The sequence below is a fragment of the Ailuropoda melanoleuca genome, chromosome 10, assembly GCF_002007445.2.
Source record: "Ailuropoda melanoleuca isolate Jingjing chromosome 10, ASM200744v2, whole genome shotgun sequence".
Lineage (NCBI taxonomy): Eukaryota > Metazoa > Chordata > Mammalia > Carnivora > Ursidae > Ailuropoda > Ailuropoda melanoleuca.
This window is the reverse complement of record NC_048227.1, coordinates 47380425-47402702: the sequence shown is the minus strand read 5'-3', so window position 1 is coordinate 47402702 and position 22278 is coordinate 47380425. Positions and strand designations below refer to the sequence as shown.

The window sequence follows — 22278 nt, the reverse complement described above, 5'->3', positions numbered from 1 at the left end:
AAATGTACTAGGTGTACATTTATATATGCAACTAAACAACCAAAAAAACTAAAAAAAAAAATCACATACCTCTCAAACATCGATCTTTCTCTGTATATTATTGTGCCCTTTGTTTATATAAATTTACTTGTTTTAGAAAAATACTATTGAATCATGTAAGTCATTTGAATATATAATAAGAGAAATACTATTTTTTAAAAAATTTATTTATTTATTTGTTTGTTTGTTTATTTATTTTATTTTAGAGAGAGAGAGAGCAGGAGTGTGAGTGAGAGCAGGTGGGGAGAAGGCAGGGGAAGGGGCAGAGGGTTAGGGAGAGGGACAAGCAGACTGCATGCTGAGTGAGCCTAACCCAGGGGTCTATCTCACAATCCTGAGATCATGACCTGAGCTGAAATCGAGAGTTGGATGCTAAACTGACTGAGCCACCCAGGTGCCCTATAAGAGAAATATTATTAAAAAGAATGAATGCTGTAATGGAAACTCGATGGAAATAACTTATCTGGTTAATCAAAGTATATTTCATCATCTCTATTTTTTATATTTTCTACCTACAGAATAAATTGTACACATAGCACAAAAACAAAACCAAAAAACAAAACAAGAGGCTACTGAATTATCTGTATGTTTATAATTATCTGGATGCTTAACAAACCAAAGGCCAAATAATTAGATGACTTGTCCAAATATCTTTAATTTTCATGTTGATGTATGCCAGCTTCTATGGTCTGAATTTTTGTATCCTTCCCAAATTCAGGGGTTGAAATCCTTTTTCTTTTTCTTTCTTTCTTTTTTTTTAAATTTTAAGTAGGCTCCAAGCCCAATGTGGGACTCAAACTCACAACCCTGAGACCTAAAGTCATGTGCTCTACCAACTGAGCCAGTCAACCAACCCCAAATGTTGAAATCCTAATGCCCAAGATGATGGTATTGGGAGGTGACTAGCATTAGTGCCTTTATAAAGAGGACCCAGACAGTGCCCTTGCCCTCTTCGCCATGTGAGGACACAGTGAAAAGATGTACATCTATGAACCAGGAAGCCCTCACCAAACACCCGGTGTGTGCTGCCAGCACCACAGTCCTAGACTTCCCTGCCTCTAGAACTGTTGGAAATAAATTCTGTTTTTTATCAGCTACCTAGTCTGTGATATCTTGTTACAGCAGCTCAAATGGACTAAGATGTTTGCTCACAAACATGATTGGCTATAAAATGCAGGCAGTGCTTTCAAACCTTATTGAATTATTTATTCTATAATGAATGAAGATTCTATTTAATACAAAGTGGGAAGCTGACCCACTGACATTACCTCAACTGAGAACAAATATAGTGGAACTATCAAATAGTTTAAAGTAAAATAAAGAGCAGATTTAGTTTTCTTTTTAAGAGAGTACCTTAATAAACTGAGTTATATGAATGTATTCCCTGTCAAAAATGTCTTTTTTGCCGTAGAACATAAGCCTCTCAAATCTAGAGGTTAGTAAGTGGTGGTTACCCAGTACACGTACACACACATTTACACGCACACACACACGCACGTGCATGCACTGTGGGGTGTCCAAACGTGCACACACACACCTATCTCATCCTCATTGTATGTCCCCCAAACTCCTAATCTCTATTTTTGTCCTGAAGTCAGTATATTTTAAAGCAAAGTTCAGTCAGATTTCTTTCTGCTTAGACACATAGCCTTGGCTTATGTTTAGTAGAAAAATAATTTTTCCTGTAATTTGATATTCCCCCTCCCTATTTACACTTTAATATTGGATTCAAATACATTAAAGATAATCAAAATATGGAGTACAGATCTGGCATTTCTGTCTTGTCTTCAAAATCTTAACTATTCTTTCTCAAAGATATAAAACATAGATGAATAGCTAGCCTGTATTTTGTAACAGCTGTTGAAGGGTTTTTAGGTGTGTTTGATTGACATTTAACCATCACAGGAATATTTTAAGGTGGGTTTTATTATCCTCATTTTACAGGGTTTTGATAATTCGAACAAGTGATCTACATAAGAAGCTGGAAGGAATAACTGGGGTCACATCCAGCCCTAATTTAAAAGTGTGCACTCAAGGGGCACCTGGGTGGCAGAGCGGTTGGGCGTCTGCCTTCGGCTCAGGGCGTGATCCTGGCGTCNGATCGAGCCCCACATCAGGCTCCTCCGCTATGAGCCTGCTTCTTCCTCTCCCACTCCCCCTGCTTGTGTTCCCTCTCTCGCTGGCTGTCTCTATCTCTGTCGAATAAATAAATAAAATCTTTAAAAAAAAAGTGTGTACTCAAAAAAGTCTTCACTTGGTTTCCTGAACACTGTTTAAAAGATAGTTCTGCCTAGACATCTACTTTCAATACTGTTTGAATACCAATTTGGAAAACATTAATGAAATGTTTTGTAAGGTAGATCAATGTTCTGTGTTGAAACCATATATATGTTGGGCTTAGAATTGTTAAATGAACAAAACCACAAATACAATTATTGTATGTAACATATGTAATGTGTTGGTTATAATCTTGACATAAAAGATTAACATATTTAATATTTAAGAAAAATAGAGAAGGGGCATTTATACCTATCTCAACTGGTTCCAGACTGTTATGACACTAGGGCATCTGTGCAATTTTTTAATGATTTTCTGCGTCAGCATCAAATGCCATTCTTGCTTTGTTCTTACCATCCAAATCTTTTTTGATGCTTTCAAAATGATCTTTGCTGGCAAGTCAGCAAAATCAAACATTTAAAATCCTACCTAGAATGAGAGCAAATAACGAGAGCCAACAAGTGGCCTGAGTTATCTACTTGGAAACTCACATTTGTGCATGTTGTGTACGCGTGTGTATGCATGTCTGCATTTCCCAAATCATGCGTATGATTTAATTAGCTGAGTAAGTAACACTTAAGTTATGGGGTTATTCTTATTATTTTTGTTGATAAATAAAGTTATCTTTATCATCTTTTTTTGCATTACATGCAGGGAAACAATTCCCTTCAATTCTCTACATTTCTGTCTAAGCCAGTCACATGACGATATGCATTTTTCTTTTTTGCTTTCCTACATACTTGTCTTTCCTTCTAGGGCAGTCAAGGGTGCCTGATGTGGGGTAGAGGTGGGACAAGACCCTCAGTTCCTGTCATTTAAAGGATTATTTTGACATATGGCTTAAAGTCAGGCAATCTTGAGAAAGAAAGGATTTCTTTTTTTTTCCTTAAAGATTTTATTTATTTACTTACTTACTTGAAAGAGAGAGACAGCAGGGGGAGGAGCAGGGGGGAAGGGAGAGAGAGGGGGAAAGAATCTCCAGCAGACTCTGTGCTGAGGGCAGAACCCTAGATGGGGCTCGATCCCACCACCCGGAGATTATGACTTGAGCCAAAAACAAGAGTTGGACACTTCACCCACTGAACCACCCAAGCCCCCGGAGAAAGAGAGGATTTCTAAATTCCTTTAGTTCTTTTACATATAAAAACTACACTTCATGGATTAGCTTATTATTTGAGGTCTGGCCCAGATTCAGAGGCTTGGTAACTTAAGGATGAAACATTTAAATGATTCATTGATTTTTACTTTTCATCTTGTTGTTTGTCAGCAAGCATAAATGACTACGTTTGCATATAATTTTATATAAAGGAGTTTGAAATAATGTAGAAATGGCAATAGGAAGAAAGCCTATTTGTTTATTCCTGTGGCAATGGCGAGAGAGGTGGAGAGAAAGAGCTGAGTGGAAGAGGAAAGTGGCTGTTTTCTCCTCCCAGCTTCTTGAGGCCAAACCTCTAGGGCGAGTAGCTTTAGGAACTCCTACCTGAAGGAATGCTTAGTGTTTTTGCTTATGCTTTTGGGAACAGATTACCGTGCTGAATAATCCCATTCCAACATGTGGTGACCCAGTAGTGTCACAAGGGTCCCCTGGCTGGAACAGGCCCAGTATACAATCCCAGCTCTCCCTAGGTATTTTATGGCATGGATGATGAGCTGAGAAAAAAAATGGGTTACCGGGGAGCCAAATGACTCAGGCACAGAGGTTTGTGAGGTTTTCTGCTTTAACCAGGAGTCAGAAGAGGGAAGCACCAATGTATGGAGCAGCAGAGACCGATGGGTCCAAACACCAAGATCCTGGGCAGACTGAATTCGCAGGGCCACGAGGCCCACGAAGCTGAGAAGTAACTGACTGTGAGAGATGTCAGCCGCAGAGTGGCCCACAGCAAGTGGACTGAATTGTCATCCTGAGCAGAGGCAGGCAGGGAAGGTAAGCCTCACGGGGGAGGTCACATTTGAGTGATGGTAAGGACTCAGCTTCACCTTCAGGACTAAGCATTACAAGGAGAGGGGACACTAGGTACAACATCCCATATGCCTGTGGTGTCGTAATCCAGGGCATAGTGTGGGGGGGGGTTCCGGGTGGGGGGAGTGAGGATTGATAGGCAGGTAGCAGCCGGGTGATGTTGGGCCTCATAGGCCTTTGTAAGGAGTCCAGACTTTATTCAAGGCACAGTGGAGATAGGAAGGTTTTGACCAGGGGACTAGTATGACCTGATGAAAATTTTAAAACATCGTTTCAGATGTTCTGTAAAACATTTAGTAGAGAGGCAAGCCCAGAAGCAGCAGCCAGTCTAAAGGCGACCATAACAGTTGAGTTGAGAGATGATGGTGATAATAAATTCAGCGGCAGTGACATGGAGAGAAGTGTTTGGATTTGGGATATGTCTGAATAAAATATAAAACCCTATCCATTAATTTCACCATTTCACAAACACAAACGCATTTTTGAGCCATCCTGATAGGGTAGGCTATGTTTTTTTCTTTAGCGAAGGGTCAATTAGAAAAATAAAAATTACATAGATATTTACATAAGATACTTCAGTCAATTTGGGTAAAATTTACCAAAAGGTGAAGATGTGGAGACATTTGTTTTATATAATGAAAAAAATATATGTTGAACCAATTGATTAAAGACAGTATAAATGATTAAGAAAAGCACTATATTATTCTTACAAATGAAAGAATAGGGAAATAGTCAAATGGAGCATTACTTTTCTCAGAAAGAAGAAAACTCTCGAGCACTCTGAATGATGTAATGTTAGAAACATCAGATACATTCAAAATTGAATTTCATTAAAGAGTAAGTTTCTTAACTCAATTCAACAAATGTGAAAGGACACTGAATTTTGAACAAATAAAGACAATCCCTTCACTCAGTTTATAGTAATAAGTGAGATTTGCTGCCAGAAGAGGTCACTGAGCCAGTTCCTGTGGCTATACTTTGAACAGAATTTTATGACTTCAGAATTACTAGACTGGGTCCTTAGGCTTTCTTTAATTCAACATACATTTTTAAAAATGTGTTCTATCTAATAGCTGCTAGGTGCTATGGCTAAGAGGGTGGCCAAAATACTGTCCTGTCCTTGAAGAGTTCATAGTCAAGAGGAGGAAGGGAAGAAAGAGAAATGAAGAAATCTATACTAAATGTCTGGCTAGGGGCACAAATAGAGCAGCGTTCAGTGTTACTTGGCTGAAGCTTGGTAGCGTAAAGTGAATGTTGAATGGCGAGGGGGCTGTGCAGTATGAGCATAGATAAGGAATACAGAAATAATATAGGTTAGAACTAAAAAGTAATCTGGCTTCAGTGGAGCAGAGAGATAGGCAGTGTTGAAGCACAAGCAGGAGGCAGCAGAAGGGAGCAAGGGCCAGCCATTGGAGGGTATCAAGCTAAAACCTTGAGCCTCATTTTTTTTATGCTCTCATTGTTTTATATTTTTTATTTTTTTATAATTTTTTATTATATTATGTTAGGCACCATACAGTACATCCCTAGTTTTTGATGTAAAGTTCCATGATTCATTACTTGTGTATAACACCCAGTGCTCCATGCAATATGTGCCCTGCTTAATACCCATCACCAGCCAATCCCAATCCCCCCCTCCCCTCCCCTCTGAAGCCCTCAGTTTGTTTCCCAGAGTCCACAGTCTCTCATGGTTCATTCCCCCTTCTGTTTATCCCCCTTTCTTCTTCCCTTTCTTCTCCTACCGATCTTCCTACTTCTTATGAACCTTGAGCCTCATTAACACAAAAAATAATACCATCTCATAATAAAAGAGTGCTGACTATATAACAGGCACAATTTTAAGGGTTTTATATACAGAATCTCATTCCATCAACAAGCCTATGAGATGTTATTCCAGTTGTAGAGAAGAGGAACATGAAGCACGGAGAGGATTTGTGCAGGGTCACGCACCCTGGAAATGGTGTAGCTTGTCTGCAGGAGCAGACAAATTGCAGAGCCCTACTCCTGGCTGCCCGTTCTGTCTCATGAGATCAACTCCGGATAGTTTTCCCACAAAGGACTTTTTTTTTTTTTTTGCATAATTTACATGGAAAAGGAATACTTTTTTCTCACCATACAAAATGTTAGTTTACTTTTTATATTAGGTGGAAGTGGGAATAAGAATCCTGAAATTAAAAGCCCAAAGAGAGTGAGGAGGAAAGGGGAGAGAAAGGGAAATGGTGTTTCTTGAGCGTTTCGCTGTGGGGCAGATTTACTGTGTGGCAAATTTACTGCGTGGCTAGATGGTGAATGGTCACCTTCCTTAGTCTGTATCTGTGCAGAAGCTGGAAAAAAGGAGTGATTACGGGAGAAGTATATGCTTTGTGCTTGCTTCTGTAACTCCTCAATTATTTTCATGGTCTGAATTCTTTTGCAGGTTAGGCTTTCCTCTTGTTTCCTTCCCTCTTATGTAGCTGGCTTGGATGATTGGCCCTGACCCTTATTCCTTAGGGGAATATGATGGAGAGCCGTGTGAACAGCACAAAACAAGATTGGCATTGAGGAAGAGAGCTAGCCCTGAGTGTTGCGGATTCTTCCACTTCTTGAGCTGCTGTAGGAGACAGGGATTAGTAGAATTTGGGACCATTAATAATCATCAAGGTCTTGAGGACTTAAAATATATTTATGCTTGGATTCAGGTTAGTAATTGCTATAATAGAAGGTGATTGAAATTAGTTCATAGTTCTTACATATATTTTATCCATAGAATATTTTTAACACACACTTTCTGAGGCAGGGAGGGAGGATTGCTTTGTTCTTTTAAAACCTAAAGAACCCTTCAGGGCAAACTATTGAGCTTCTCCCACCCGGGGCTTGAAACAGTACTGTAAATCTCATTGTGCGTTCTTCCCAGAACATTTGTTTTACTCAACGATTTGGGAAAAAGAAATTTGTTCTAAAATAAATATCATAAATACAGTGCAGAATATACATACATTTTTAAAGATTTATTTATTTAACCAAGCATTTAGTGAATTCCTACTATAATAAATGCTGTTCTGGTTATCGGGATTAAAGCAGTTATTCCCAGATATTTATCTCGTTCTGGTTTGTGAGAAAAGAATATAGTATGTTTTAACATGTGTATGGGGAATCTTTTTTTTTTTTTGGTACCGTTTTATTGAGAAATAATTAACATGCATCACTGTATAAGCTTAAGGTGTACATCACAAAGATTTCATTTACATATACTGTGAAATGATTCCCACAATAGGTTCAGCTAACATCTATTACATCATATAGATACAATTAAAAAAAGAAAGAAGAAAAACAAATTCCTTGTGACGAGACCTCTCAGGGTTTACTTGCTTAACCGCTTTCCTGTACATCACAGCAATGTTAGCTATAGCCATCACATTGTACAGTACATCCTAGTACTGGTTTATCTTTTCTCCTTTTAATTGAAGTATAATTGACATATAAAATTATATTAGTTTCAAGTGTACAACAGAGTGATTTGACATTTATATACATTACAAAATGTTCACCATGAAAGGTGTAGTTGCTGTCTGCCACCTTACAAATTTATCACAATATTATTGACTGTATTCCCTATGCTGTACTTTACACTCCCATACTTATTTATCTTATAACTGGAAGTTTGTATCTTTTGACCACCTCCTCCTATTCCCCCTACCCCCACCATCCACCTCTGGTAACCATAAATCTGATCTCTTTTTCTGAGTTTGTTTTTTATTTTGTTTTATTTTGTTTAGATTTCACATGTAAGTAAGATGATTCATATAATATTTGTCTTTGACTTATTTCACTTAGCGTAAAGCCTTCAAGATTCACTCATGTTGTTGCAAATGTTAAGATTTATTTATTTTTTATGGTTGAATAATATTTATGGCAAACAACTTCTTTATCCATTCTTCCATTCACGGACACTTAGGTTGTTTTCATGTCTTGGCTAGTGTAAGTAATGCTGCTATGACCATGAAGATGCAGATATGTTTTTGCTTGCTTTGGCTATATTCCCAGAAGTGGGATTCTTAAGTCCTATGGTAGTTTCATTTTTAATATTTTGAAGATCCTCCATACTGTTTTCCATAGCGGCTGTGAGAGTTTACAACCCCACCAGCAGTGCACAGGCTTCCCTTTTCTCCACATCCATGCTTCACTTACCTCTTGTCTTTTTGATGATGTCCCTTCTAACAGGTGTGAGGTGAGATCTCATTGTGGGTTTAGTTTGCATTTCCCTGATGACTGGTGAAGCTGAGCATCTTTTCATCTACCTGCTGGCCTTTCATATATCTCCTTTGGAAAAATGTCTGTTCAGTCCCTTGCCCACATTTAACTGGGTTATTATTCTTTTTCCGGTTGAGTTGTACAAGTACTTTATATATTTTGGACATTAACCCCTTCTCACATATAGAGTTGGAAATATTTTTTCCCCATTCCATAGGTTGTCTTTTCACTTTGATGATAGTTTCTTGTGCTATACAAAAGCTTTTTAGTTTGATGTACTCCCATTTGTTTACTTATTATTTTGATACTTACAGTGTCATATTCAAAAGATCATTTCCAAGACTCCTGTCAAGGAGCTTTATTCCTGTTTTCTTCTAGGAGTTTCATGGTTCCATATATGACATTTAAGACTTTAATTCACTTCCAGTTTTTTCTAAGTTTTTATTTAAATTCCAGTTAGTTACCATACATGTAACATTAGTTTCTAGTGTACACTATAGTGACTCAACACTTCCATTCATCACCCAGTGCTCATCACAAGTGCACCCTTAATCCCCATCAGCTCTTTCAACCGTTTCCCCATCTACCTCCCATTGGGTAACAATTAGTTTGTTCTCTATAGTTAAGGGTCCATTTCTTGTTTTACCTTTCTTCCCCTCCCTCCCTCCCTCCCTCCCTCCCTTCCTTCCTTCCTTTTCCTTCCTTCCTTCCTTCCTTCCTTCCTTTCTTTCTTCTCTTTTCTCATTTGTTGTTTCTTAAATTCTACATGTGAGTGAAATCATATGGTATTTGTCTTTCTTTGACTGACTTCTTTCAGTTAGCATAGTGCTCTCTTTAGCTGCATTCATGTCATTGCTAAAGGCAAGATTTCATTCTTTTTTTTTTAAAATGACTAAGTAATTTTGAGCTAATTTGTGCCAGTGGTGTAATATAGGGGTCCAGTTTCATTCTTTTACATATGAATGCGCAACACCATTTATTGAAGACGCTGTCTTTTTTTCCATTGAGTATTCTTGTCTCCCTTGTCAAATATTAGTTGACTGTATATGCTTTGGTTTACTTTTGAGCTCTCAATTCTGTTCCATTCGTCTGTCTGCTTTGATTACTATAGCTTTATAGTGTAGCTTGAAATCAGGAAGTGTGATGCCTCCTGCTTTGTTCTTTCTCAGGATTTCTTTGGCTACTTAGGGTCTTTTGTGGTTCCATATAAATTTTAGGAGTGTTTTTTCTGCTTCTGTAAAAAATGCTACTGGAAAATTGATAGGGATTGTATTAATCTATAAATGACTTTTTGTAGTATTGCCTCTTAACAATATTAAATCTTCCAATCCATGAACATGAGATACCTTTCCATTTATATGTCTTTGATTTCTTTTACCAGTGTTATAGTTTTCAGTGCATAGGTCTTTCAAATCCTTGGCTAAATTTATTCCTAAGTATTCTATTGTTTTTGATGCTATTGTGAGTGGGATTTACTTGTTTATTTTTCAGAAAATTTATTGTTAGTTTCTGGAAATTCTACTGACTATTGTATGTTAATTTTGTAAACCGCAACTTTATTGAACTTGTTGATTAGACATTAGGTCTAACATTTTTTGGCTGAGTCTTTTGGATTTTCTATATAATCATATCATCTGCAAAAAGAGACAATTTCACTTCTTCCTTTCTAATTCTGATATATTTTGTTTGTTTGTTTCTTTTTCTTTTTATTTGCCCCCCCCCTTTTTCATTAGGACTTCCCAGTACCATGGTGAATAGGAATAGTGAGAATGGGTATTTTTGCCTTGTTCTGATCTTAGAGGAAAACTTTTCAACCTTTTACCACTGGGTATGATGTTAGCTGTGGCTTGTCATATATGGCATTTATTATGTTGAGATATGTTTTTCTATGACTAATTTGTTGAGTTTTTATCATAAATGAATGTTGAATTTTGTCAAATGTTTTTTCTGACTCTATTGAGGTGATACAATTCTTTTCTTTCATTCTATTAATGTAGTGAATCACATTGATAGATTATTGTATGTTGAATCATCCTTGCATCCCATGGATAAATCCCACTTGATCATGTTGAATGATCCTATTAATGTGCTACTGAATTCAGTCTGCCAGTATTTTAGTGAGAATTTTGGCATCTATATTCATTGGGGACATTGGCTTATAGTTTCCTTTCTAGTGGTGTCCTTTTATGGTTTTGGTATGAGATTAATGCTGGCATTATAAAATGAGTTTGGGAGTATTCCCTCTTCTTTGATTTTTTTTTTGAAAGAATTTGAGAAGGATTGATATTAATTCTCCTTTAAATGTTTGGTAAAATTTATCAGTGAAGCCATCTGGTCTTGGGTTTTTCTTTGTTGGGAAATTGTGGATTACTGACTTAATCTCCTTACTAGTAATTGGTCTATTCAGATTTTCTATTGCTATGGGAAATCTTTCCATGGAATTTAATTTGCGAATATTTTGCCTTCAAAAATTGGACAAATAAAGTATGAATGTTTTGATGTAGACCAGGAATTAGCAAACTGTGCACTAAAGAAGCAGATGGTAAATACTTTAGGCATTACAGTCCAAAAGGTAAAGTCAAGGATTTCTATAGGTTCTCATCTATTATACAGTTTCTGTCATAATTCCTCAATTCTGCTGTTGCAGTGTGAAGGCAGATAAATAATATATAAACAAATGGTGGTGGCTATGTTCCAGTAAACTCTTATTTATAAAAACTAGCAGCAGGTCAGATTTGGCTGATGAACCATATTTGCCACCTTCTGGTTTAGATCATAATGAACTTTTTAAAAATTTTTACTGAGATATAGATCTAAAAATGGTCTCATTTTTCATATCTTTAAATTGAATCAATAAAGTTTAAGCCCTTCATCTCTCATTTCTCTAGCTCTGCTGGGAGGTGGGGGGCGGTTTTTAAGGGCAGGGGACAATGAGAAATAAGCCCTGACTTGTGATGTGACAGGCCAAGGAAAGGCAGGCCAGTTGGTAGCCCAGGGGCTGTAATGAACAGGATGAGCATTGGGCTGAGATCCAGTGGTTGCTTCCAAAAAGCAAGTGCACTTCTTGCTTGTTCAGATGATGTTTTGATTTCTGATCCTACTTGTTAAAACCCTCCCTGGAAGAGGAATCTGGAAATTGGAGATAGGAAGTAAGGTCAAGTAAAGATTTCGTGATACTCATATCCATCCTCAGTCACACTCATCTAGAAGGAGATACCTGACTGGGGCCAAAGATGGGAGACAGGCCAGGGACAGATGGCTAGTGACACTGGTTCTTTTCTTTTTTGTCTATGACAATAACAAAAAAAAATAGACATTTTCCTTTATAAACCCCTGCTGTAAGGATATTCAGTGAGATTGAGCCATGCAGGTGGGGTTAAGGGAGGGGTTTTGATAAGCTGTCTTTGTTCTCTGGACACCCTCCTCCCCCCAATTCTTCTGACAAAATTAGTGAAGGCATTGAGCATACAGAAGGAAAATAGTAAAGGAGGGAAGGAAAACAGAAGAGAAGCACAGTGATAGGCGGAGAGAGTAGGAAGAAGGAAAAAGTCTGTGAATAAGCATGCTGTCGGCTATCTTTGGCCAGGCTCCCAGAACCCTGGGGGCACTGGGAGGTGGTTCAGGCTTTCTCTCTTATGTCTTTGGATGACTTCCTTTGGAAGCAGTTGACAGCCACTGAACAGGTTCTCCCGGTATACTGCAAAGCCTAGAGATCACCAGTATTGAAAAGGTTAGGATCCACTGGTCTGTCCCCTTTAATCCTGGGATCTCAAACATTAATAAGCATAAGAATCATCTGAATGGCTTATTAAAAATAGATTCATGAACAATTTTTCTAGAAATGCTGATAAATAGGTTTGGGGTAGAGACCAGAATTTCCACATATAACAAGCCCTCTACTTTCCAGTAGAATTTGTAGAATTTGCTGCATATGTTTGGGGAGCCACACTAAAAAGTCACAGCTAGGTCAATTCCAGATGTTACGCAGTTAGTTAGGCTTTAACAAGGAGGGATAAAGCAGATGCTAGCCACATCCTTGGACCCACCCCTGAGGGTTAATAGCCACACCTTCAGAGCTATCTCTTAGGGCTAACAGAACAGGAAAGCCCTAGCCAGAGAGCAGGCTGAAAAGCCACAGGAGGACTTCCAAGAACTGAGCATGCATACAAGAGAAGCAACTTGCCCTTAAGTCCAGTACAAAAGCTCATTAGAAACTCATAAATGCACATAACACAAATAAATACATTTATAACAGAATGCATCATGGGTAGGCACATGCGCAAAAACCAAAATATTATATAACCACCAGCTATCCATCAAAAATGCCAATCAAAACCAAATTTACAAGTACACAAAGTAGGCTTGAAAAGGATACAGCTAGAGCTTCTCAGTACCATTGCTACTCTTGCACCAGCAGTGGCCCACTTTCTGTCTTGAAAGGGTGCTATATTTATGTACTTAGCTACTCAATAAACTCAATCTTCCCATTCTGGTCTTGTATCTCCAATTCTTTGGTGCATCTGGGACAAGAACCGAGCAACCCATTAAAACAGAGTGTTCAAAACAGTTGAATAAAAGGCACTATAGAAACTCGTATGATAACCTAAATAAGTATTAAATTTTTTCTTGAGTATAAATTAATTGCATGAAAAATAAATGTTTCACTATAAATTTTAATTATAAAACATAAGCTGTAGCTTTTTAATTCAGACCAAAGCCTCTTGGGAAATCAATAATCAAAATAATAAAATTTAGCATAATATGTTTTTTTTGTAATGAACAAAGAAGAAATGCTAAACCTAACAAAAATGTAAATGAATATTTTATACCATGGTAAGTTAATTTAGAATAATGTATTTCCTTTTTTCTAAAGTTGTATTAAAACTGATGAAAGATTTTTAAAAATCAGGATTTCTTATTAAATTCTGATTCTTTTTTTTTAAAAGATTTTATTTATTTATTTGAGAGAGAAAGACATAGCTAGCGAGAAAGGGAACACAAGCAGGGGGAGTGGGAGAGGAAGAAGCAGGCTCCCAGCAGAAGAGCCTGACATGGGGCTCGATCCCAGAACTCCGGGATCACGCCCTGAGCCGAAGGCAGACGCTTAACGACTGAGCCGCCCAGGCTCCCCTAAATTCTGATTCTTAAACAAATAATGTTCTGAGAAAGGAAAAGAATCCATTCCAATTTTAGCGGCAATTGCTACATTAAATACAATCATTTGAACTATGTATTGATCGCATGTGACTTATGAATAAACCAAGTTATATAAAAAAGGAAATACATTTATTGTTCATGGTATAGGACAATTTTATGACAAAGTTGTACTCTGAAAAGCATTTTGCCTACAGGGAAAAGCATTTTGTTTTAAAATGCATTCATTTCCTTTTGAATAATTTTAAAACTTGAATCTCAGGATTTTAATGGCCTAAGTAAAGTTATCACATCCTCTGTCCCTACCCCAATCAAGGATAAGTCTTTCAGGATTGTGAATGCATACTTATTCTACCAAGCAAGCACAGAAGAATCCAGATTATCTGACTTAAACTTTACAAAGGCTCTTTTGCTTTGTTTCTATTTGCTCTTTTCATCCACACATAGGAAGTATTTTTGAAGAAAAGAAAACCAAGCCTCCCCAAATCATTTACATTTGTGTAGTTTTCTGTTGCCAAAATTTTTGCCTAGATGTCCCTTATGTTTTCCATATATGAAATCTAAATCCACACATTATTCATATAATTTGATCCAAAGAAAATATTTAAATATTTATCATAAAAGCAAAAACATTGCTAAAGGAAAAAAAAAAGATGCACAGCCTAGTTTTCTGCATAGTATCTCCTCTTCATTTTGTAGCTGGTCCACTCTGGTGAGTGGGTCTTGAGGTAGGTTTTGAGCTGTGGGTTTGCTGAAGGTAAGGAGCTGGAAGCTCAGGAAGCAGGTGCCAAGAATGTTCTGATCCCTATGAGTCTATTCATTATTGATTCATTTGTGTTACAAAATCCTTCTCTAAAAATGCAAACAGACTTTAGAGTTACTCTGTCTTTGATATAAATTGATTTAACCAGAAGTATCTGATAGTCTTTCTAAACAGCCACCTAGTATTTGCTTCCCCTACTGTGGATTGAATTGTGCCCCCAGAAAGATATAAAAGTCTTTGCAGATGAGATGGAGTTAGGATAAGTTCACACTGGATTAGGATGGGCCCTAAATCCAATACTATGTTCTTATAAAAAGAAAAACTGTGGAGACACAGAGACAAAAGGAAGAAGCCCATGTGAAAGCAGACACAGAGATTGGAGTTATGTTGCCACAAACCAAGGAACGTCGAGGATTGCCAGCAACCTTCAGAAGCTAGAAGAGGCAAGGAGGGATTCTTCCCGGAGCCTTCGGAGCTTTGGAGGGAGCCTGGCCCTGTTAACACTTTGATTTTGATTTCTAACCTCGTGAATTTTGAGAGAATAAATTTCTATTGTTGTAAGCAAAATGGTTTTGTTAATTTGTTACAGCAGCCCTGTGAAATTAACACACTTTTCATAGATTTAACTTTGATTTGAGTAAGGTGTTACTTGGAGTAGTGGTGGGTGCTATAGTGATGAGTTTTTGAATACCAAGAAGGCGGCATGATAATTCTGTTCACCTGGGAAATGGAAATTAAGGGCAGAGAGGAAGAAGGGAAGTATCTAAAAAATTACATACATATGTGTGTCTGTGTGTGTATATATGTTCTAACTGAACTTAAACTCTTCCTAAATAAGTCTGTTATATGATGATATTTCTGAAATATTTACCAGGCTCCTTCCTTAGCACCCATTTAAGTGTTTAGGCTATTCTTTGTCCACAGCCTCTGCTGATGTTGCAGAGCTGAAAGCAGGTATCCTATGTGTCTCCCCCTGACTGTTAAAGGGGGTCTAGACCTTGCCTACTACTCTCTTGGTTTTGTTCATTATGTTCCAGTCGCTCTCACCTTTCCTCAGTTCTTCAAAGTGCTTTCCTATCTCAATATGTAATCTCCATTGGCTTGTTTGGCATGCCAAATATTTTAGCGTAGCTGGATGTGTGGGAGGAATATAAGCTTAAATTATTCTCTCTAGTGTAATGTGAAGATGCTTTTCCTTCAGATTTGGCATAATGGGGGAAAACACATAATTTCTATGTGCTATTTGATGTGGGTATCGAACCCAACTACATTTATAAGATTTAATTCAAATTCAGTGAGCCATATGAAATTATAAACCAAGTCATACATTTAAGGCTGTTCACATATACAGCTCTAAGTTAAAGGTGATTTTATTGTAGCCAAGTGTGTCTCAAAGGTAGACTCATGCTCCATTTGGAACAGCTTTGAGAGAAAGAATTTATAACTCTTCTTAAAGAGAAGCACCTGACCATGAAAATCTTATTGGCTACAAATAACCCAAAGCAATGATAGGCTTTAGGATTTGCATAAAAGGAAAAAGAAGCAAATATCAGAAAAATATCCTACTAAGTAGGTAACATCATATGGTTTATTCTATTTAATGAATGGTTTTGACCTGATAATCAGTTTCTTTAAAGCTTAGATGAATTCAGTGCTTTATTTATACATAAAGTTTTTCTGATATATAGTTCTTACTTTGGCATTCTAATGAATATGATTATGATATATTTCATCATTTAAAGATAAACTGTTCACTAGCATAAGTAATGTTCAAGAAATAAACAATAATCCTTGCAAGAACACCATTAACTACTTCTATGTATTGATGTAATATTAGGACACTGTTATCTGCATATAATTGGATATATCAGGGAAGTCTCATTGTGTTTTACTGAAATGTCCACCAGTTACCTTTTGAGGCTTTACATACATGTTTGCCACCCACACAAACACTCACACGCACACAAACACACGCACACTATAGCAAATGAACTGAAATAACTATGAATTAGGTCAAATATGTCTTTATATACATACATTTCTTTATTTATCATAGGCTAAAAAGATGAATTCCTACAGACACCAACCAGGTAGAAAAGAAGAATGGGAAAGGAGAAAGAGTGTTCCTCTGCTCCCCAAATGAAGGAAAAAAACTGTGATCTCCTTAAGGAAATGATTGGTCATGTAATGAAATGTACATTTTAATTTAATTAATTAATTAATTTTCCTCTGAAAAATTATTCTTGAAGATCTTTTGGTAAAATAAGACACACATATGCGTGAATGGGAAAAGATTACTTAGGGATTTATAAACTTAACATTTTTCAGGATTAAGAACACACTAAAATTAAATATTTAGAAATGAAAGAGTAATATTTAAGAATGCACATTTGGTTGCAATTATAAACAAGTAACATTGAGTAGCAACCCCAATGCCATCTTTATTTTCCTTAACTTCCACTTTCATTCAAGCACCAAGTCTTAATTCTAATTTTTAATAAGTCTTTCCCCCTTTTCAATCCTACTTCCATTGCCACAACCAAGAACTTCTTTACTTACATGAGGGCGATTACACTTTTTACACTTTCTGGGTTGTCAACAATGGAAACATTCTAAAACTTTGATAGATACTTGGGTTTAATTCATGTCATTCCACACTTCAAAGTTTTTCAGTAGTTCCTCACTGCCAGAAGCTGAATTCCAAACAATTTAACATGGAAGGAAAGGTCTTCAAATTTTAACTCCCATCTTCATTTCTAGGGTTTATCTGTCATGCCTCCTTACTCTATCCCAGTCACACAGGGCTATATCCCATTTCTCAATTACGTTATATCTTTAGATATTTTCGGAGCACTTGCCCGTATTTTTGGTTTTGTTTAGAATATCCTACTTGTGAAGTTATGTTAATCCCCCAATGCACAACTCAAATCTTTCGCATTTTATAAAACTTCATCATTGAATCCTCTAAACTCCCACAGCATTATTTCGCACCAACGTCAAAGTATTTCCCTTACTTTACCTTGTGTTTTAGTAAGTGCATTCTCAGTATTTTGTTTCTCCATTAGATTATGACTTTTTAAAGGCATTGGCTATATTATTTATGTTGTATTCTTGGAGCCCATAAAAGCACCTTAACCATAGTATTTGTTCAATATAAATATTTTTTAGTGTTTTAATTCAAATTATAATTTCTTTGAAGAAATTTTATAAGATGGCAAGAAATTACAAACATGATCAAATTCTTATGCATCCATTGCTATTAAAAACATTCTCCTAATTTTCCTTGGAAATATTATTTTTCCATGTATATGTAAGTGGATGAGTTTAAAAATCACTTTTCCCCCTTTGGTAGTGGATTACAAGTGAATTGAATCAATTTTCATCCCACTTTAGCATTTGCAGAATGAACTAACAAATATAAGAGGATCTATTGGTATTCTATTGACCTTTCTGTTGCAGACTACATAGAAATCGCAAGGGCTAACTTAGAGTTCAATTAATAAAGATTACACATAAGGTATAAGGTCACTTTGTTCTCCCTCCATTGAATTTTTCAGTCTGTAGTAGATACTAATTACTCAATCTGTGTGCAGATATCTTATCTTGAGTATCTTCTGATATACATTGGCTTTGGAAAAAATGGATCCATGTCTGGCCATCAAAAGGCAGCCATAAGATAAGGGCATTTTATTCTCTGAATACTTAAGTAAATGTATTAGTATCAGGCAAAGAACAGAAAGTTCAACGTAAATTTTATATACCTGAGTGCATAAATATTCAGAGACATTGTGACTTTATTGCATTTTATCATTTTCCTATGATTTGGAAGGAAGCATTCCAAATATCGAGTCTATGAATGGAAACATTGGAAACTGTTCTCTGAGAAGTGTTAATGAGATACTGTTTTTGACATTTTAAAAAGAAATACAAAAGATGCAGTATAAAAGGAAGAAAAGAGAACTAACCATAATAACACATACAGTTTTAGCTTTAAAAAGATGAAATTATCTTTCTGTAATAAAACCAAGTCACATATTCCATATGTGCATGAATTTAAAATAGTACGAATGTTCTAAGTGAGGCACAAAGAGGTGAACTGGCTCATCTATTCTCATGAATTGTTGTGAATTATTTTTAGTGATTTGCATCCTAGAATAAGCCCAGAGAAAACTGAAAACTTTGTACAGGGCTCTAAATTTTGAGGTAACATATGAGAATATCTCTATTCTTAACTCAACAGTTTGACAAATATTTACTGAGTAACTACTATTCACAAGATTCTGAGAATGCAGAGATAACAGGAAGCACAGACTCATTCTTCAAGGACTTCACAGTACTTGGAAAGACAGATACGAAAGGAAATTTGGTGTATTGTGGTAAGTACTATGATAGGGACTTACACAAAATTTCATGAGAACACGAAGAAGGTATGTATCACTGAATGTCAGGAAAAGATTTCACAGATGATGTGATGCCTCATCTGAATCATCTAGATTTCAACAAGGCATTTGAAATAATTCCTAATATCTTTGTGGTTAAGATAAACCTATGTGGATAGTATTATTGTGTAGTTTGTTGAATTTTTAGCTGATAAATTTTTCCTACCAAACAATACTGGTTAATATCTCTGTGTCAAATTGCAGGAGGCCTCTGATTTCTTTGCATCATTTTTAAATCAACTATTTGATGACATGATATTATTCGACACACTTAATAAATTTGGAGATAATTTTAAATGGGGAGTTCAAGCTACTGTGACATATAATTTACAAAGAGTTTCATAGACTAGAACAGTAGGTTGAAACTGACAAGGGAATTAAATAATAAAAATATAGAGTTAGATTTAAACATCCACTGAGGAAGTAGAAACATGTAATGACTTTAGCTTAATAGACTTTCAGGCAACCAGCATCCAGAATTTTAGCTAAATGAAAGATTATATTGTCTCATGGGTGATGGAAACACTGCTTGGAACATTAAAGAAATCTTGAACTGTAAATAGAACTATATATTCCAGGGCGGGGGGAGGTGGGGGGTGGGTAGACATTCAGTTTAGTACTATAAATGATTCAAAGTGGAAAATTATCAGAGGACTGTGATCTAAAAATTACACGTTTTGAAAATCATGCTTTATAAATAAACAGTAAACAAAATGAAAGGTGTTTTGAAAAAGAGATCTCAGGGGCAGTAACGGGCATCTAAAATAATTATTCATTTCATTCATTCATTCATTCATTCATTCAACCTAGAAGTCTTATTTTTTTCTCTGAGTTTTCGATTTTAAAGTGTCAGTGTGCCAGACTCATGCTGAAAATAGGAAATGAATTCGACAAAGAGCTGCCCCTAAGGTCTTCTTATTCTAGTACAGTATGTCTGTTTTTTAACCCAAGCCTATGGACAGTACTTTGGAGCTCTGTGCTCCTCCAGAAATTGTGTGAATGACTTTATATGCCATTGCATTTTTACATGGAGGTGATTCTCTTAAAAGATATGGTGGTTTAATAATATTTAGGAGGGCGCCTGGGTGGCTCAGTTGGGTAAGCGTCTGCCTTGGCTCCGGTCGTGATCCCAGGATCTGGAATAGAGTCCCACATCAGGATCCCTACTCAGCTGGGAGTCTGCTTCCCTCTGCCCCTCCCTCTGGCTTGTGCGCAAGTACTCTCTCTCTTTCTCTCTCTCTCTCTCAAAAATAAATAAATAAATCTTTTAAAAAATAAAAATATTTAAGAAGCATTTGTCTAATGGAAGAGTCATAGACACATAGTGATGAAATACGAAATGAGAATACATTATGTAGGGTATATACTTGGGAAAAAATATGAATCTTTTTTGTTTTTTTAATCCTAGAAGGAAGTAGAGCTTTATCTAACTTCCTAGGATTCCTTTTCATTGGAAGGTTTTATTTTTGGTAGTTGCTGAATGTCTATTTTTAATTTTTTAAGTATTTTATTTATTTGAGAGAAAGAGAATGAGAGCGAGAGAGAGAGCTAGAGAGAGGGAGGGGCAGAGGGAGAAGCAGACTTCAACAAAGTACACAATAATACATATTATTATACTAATATTGTATTATTGCTGAGCAGGGAGCCTGACAGACATGAGGCTTCATCCCAGGGTCCTGGGGTCATGACCTGAGCTAAAGGTAGACACTTAACTGACTGAGCCACCCAGGCACCCCACTGAATATCCTCTTTTAAAAATGAGTCTTTATATAAAATTCCCTCATAGAGTAGGAAATTGAATTGTTCTGCTCTCAAGGAAGTGCCCTTCTACTAAGGAAGAAGGGTATGTAGTACTTGACTACTCATCTAGTACCCTCTGTAAGTAACACTGGTTAAGCATGTACACACTCGATGCTGACCTGCATCCTCTAACTCTGTGGTTTGACCATGGATTCCTTCAGCAAATTACTTCCTATTTATCATGTGTTTCAAGTGCATGTTCCATGTCTTACACATTAGAAGATACTCAATAAATGGTTGTTAAATCAAAAGGATGAAATTGCTGAAAAGAGCTGCCACAATGTATTTATTCACTCTTCATTAAACAGCTGCTAAAATAATATTTTGGAAACTCACTTTCTGTGGATCCTTATTCACTTAATATCTTCCAAGCCACTTTTATATTTTCCTTAAGAAGTGTAATTACATGCTCATAAATAAAATAGACATAAAGAAAGGCATACTTCAGTGCTAGTTTTTTCTGCAGAGATCTTTTTTGTTACCCAACCTGATTTGTAATATATAATTCATTAACTCTTCTATGTGGTTTCTTAACATACATTTATGTGTTTATTGCCAGGATTGGCATACTCCTACCACTTGTCTGGAACATGCTTTATTCAATCCCCGTAGTTCTGGATGATGCTGTCAATCATAGCATCCATTCCTTCTCATCCAGAGAGAGACACCCAAAATGCATCTAATGGTAGTAGTCACATGGGAAAGACAAATGAGAGCATGGAATAATCCACAGAAAGAAAAACGTTTCAAAGGGATTACAATCCAATAAACGAATTTTATGAAGAAAAAGTGACTTTGTGAAGTCACTCACCAATTTTATAAATATTTGGTAAGCACTTTTAATGTGTAAGAATTGTAATAAGGGCTGGGGATACACTGGTTAGAAAACAAGATGTAGTCTCTGATTTTATGTGGAGGAGGAGAGATACTAATCATACAACTTCATAAATAAATGAGAAATAACTGATATGGCACCCAGAGAGAGGGAATAGTATGGAATATTCTAAGAGTAAAATGGAAGAGTAAAATGTGTCTCCTGCATAAATGAGGAATGGGATAAGGGATAAAAGCTAAATAGAAATTATGTAAAGAGGAGGAGTAAGGCTAGAATATTCCGGAAAGAAGAAATAAAATGCAAAGACCCTGTAGTGAGTTGTAGCATGACAGTTTCAAATGTGTGAAAGAAGCCAGGCAAGGCTGGAGCACACACAGCTAGGAGAAATGTAATATTTGACAATTCTAGAAATGTTGGCGGAAATCAGATCATGTAGGGTCCTAGGATCTACAGTAAAGATTTTGGTATTCATCCTAAAGTTATGAGAAGCCACTGGAATATCATAAGCAGGGGATATGCTCTCAAGATTCATGTTTTTATACTCCTGCTTTAAATCTATACAGCCAGAAACAGGATAACTGTATTTTTGTTCATGTTTAAATTCACACATGTGGTATCAAAGATAACTTTATTGGTACACTCAACATTATGCTTCATTTATATTTTCATGAAGATGTATGCAGATCTAGTTCCTTCATTTTAACTGCCATTTAGAACTATATCGCAAGAGTACTTTGGAACCTATTAGATGATTACAAGTTTTTCTTTGATCTGTTAATTT

At 36.4% G+C, this 22278-nt stretch overlaps 1 protein-coding gene across 2 annotated transcripts in view; it reads right to left on the bottom strand.

Annotated features, from left to right (window-relative positions):
• The window catches only part of FUT9 (fucosyltransferase 9), a 192376-nt gene that overhangs the window by 90588 nt on the left and 79510 nt on the right, over positions 1 to 22278 (bottom strand). The gene's annotated exons all lie outside the window — the stretch shown is intronic.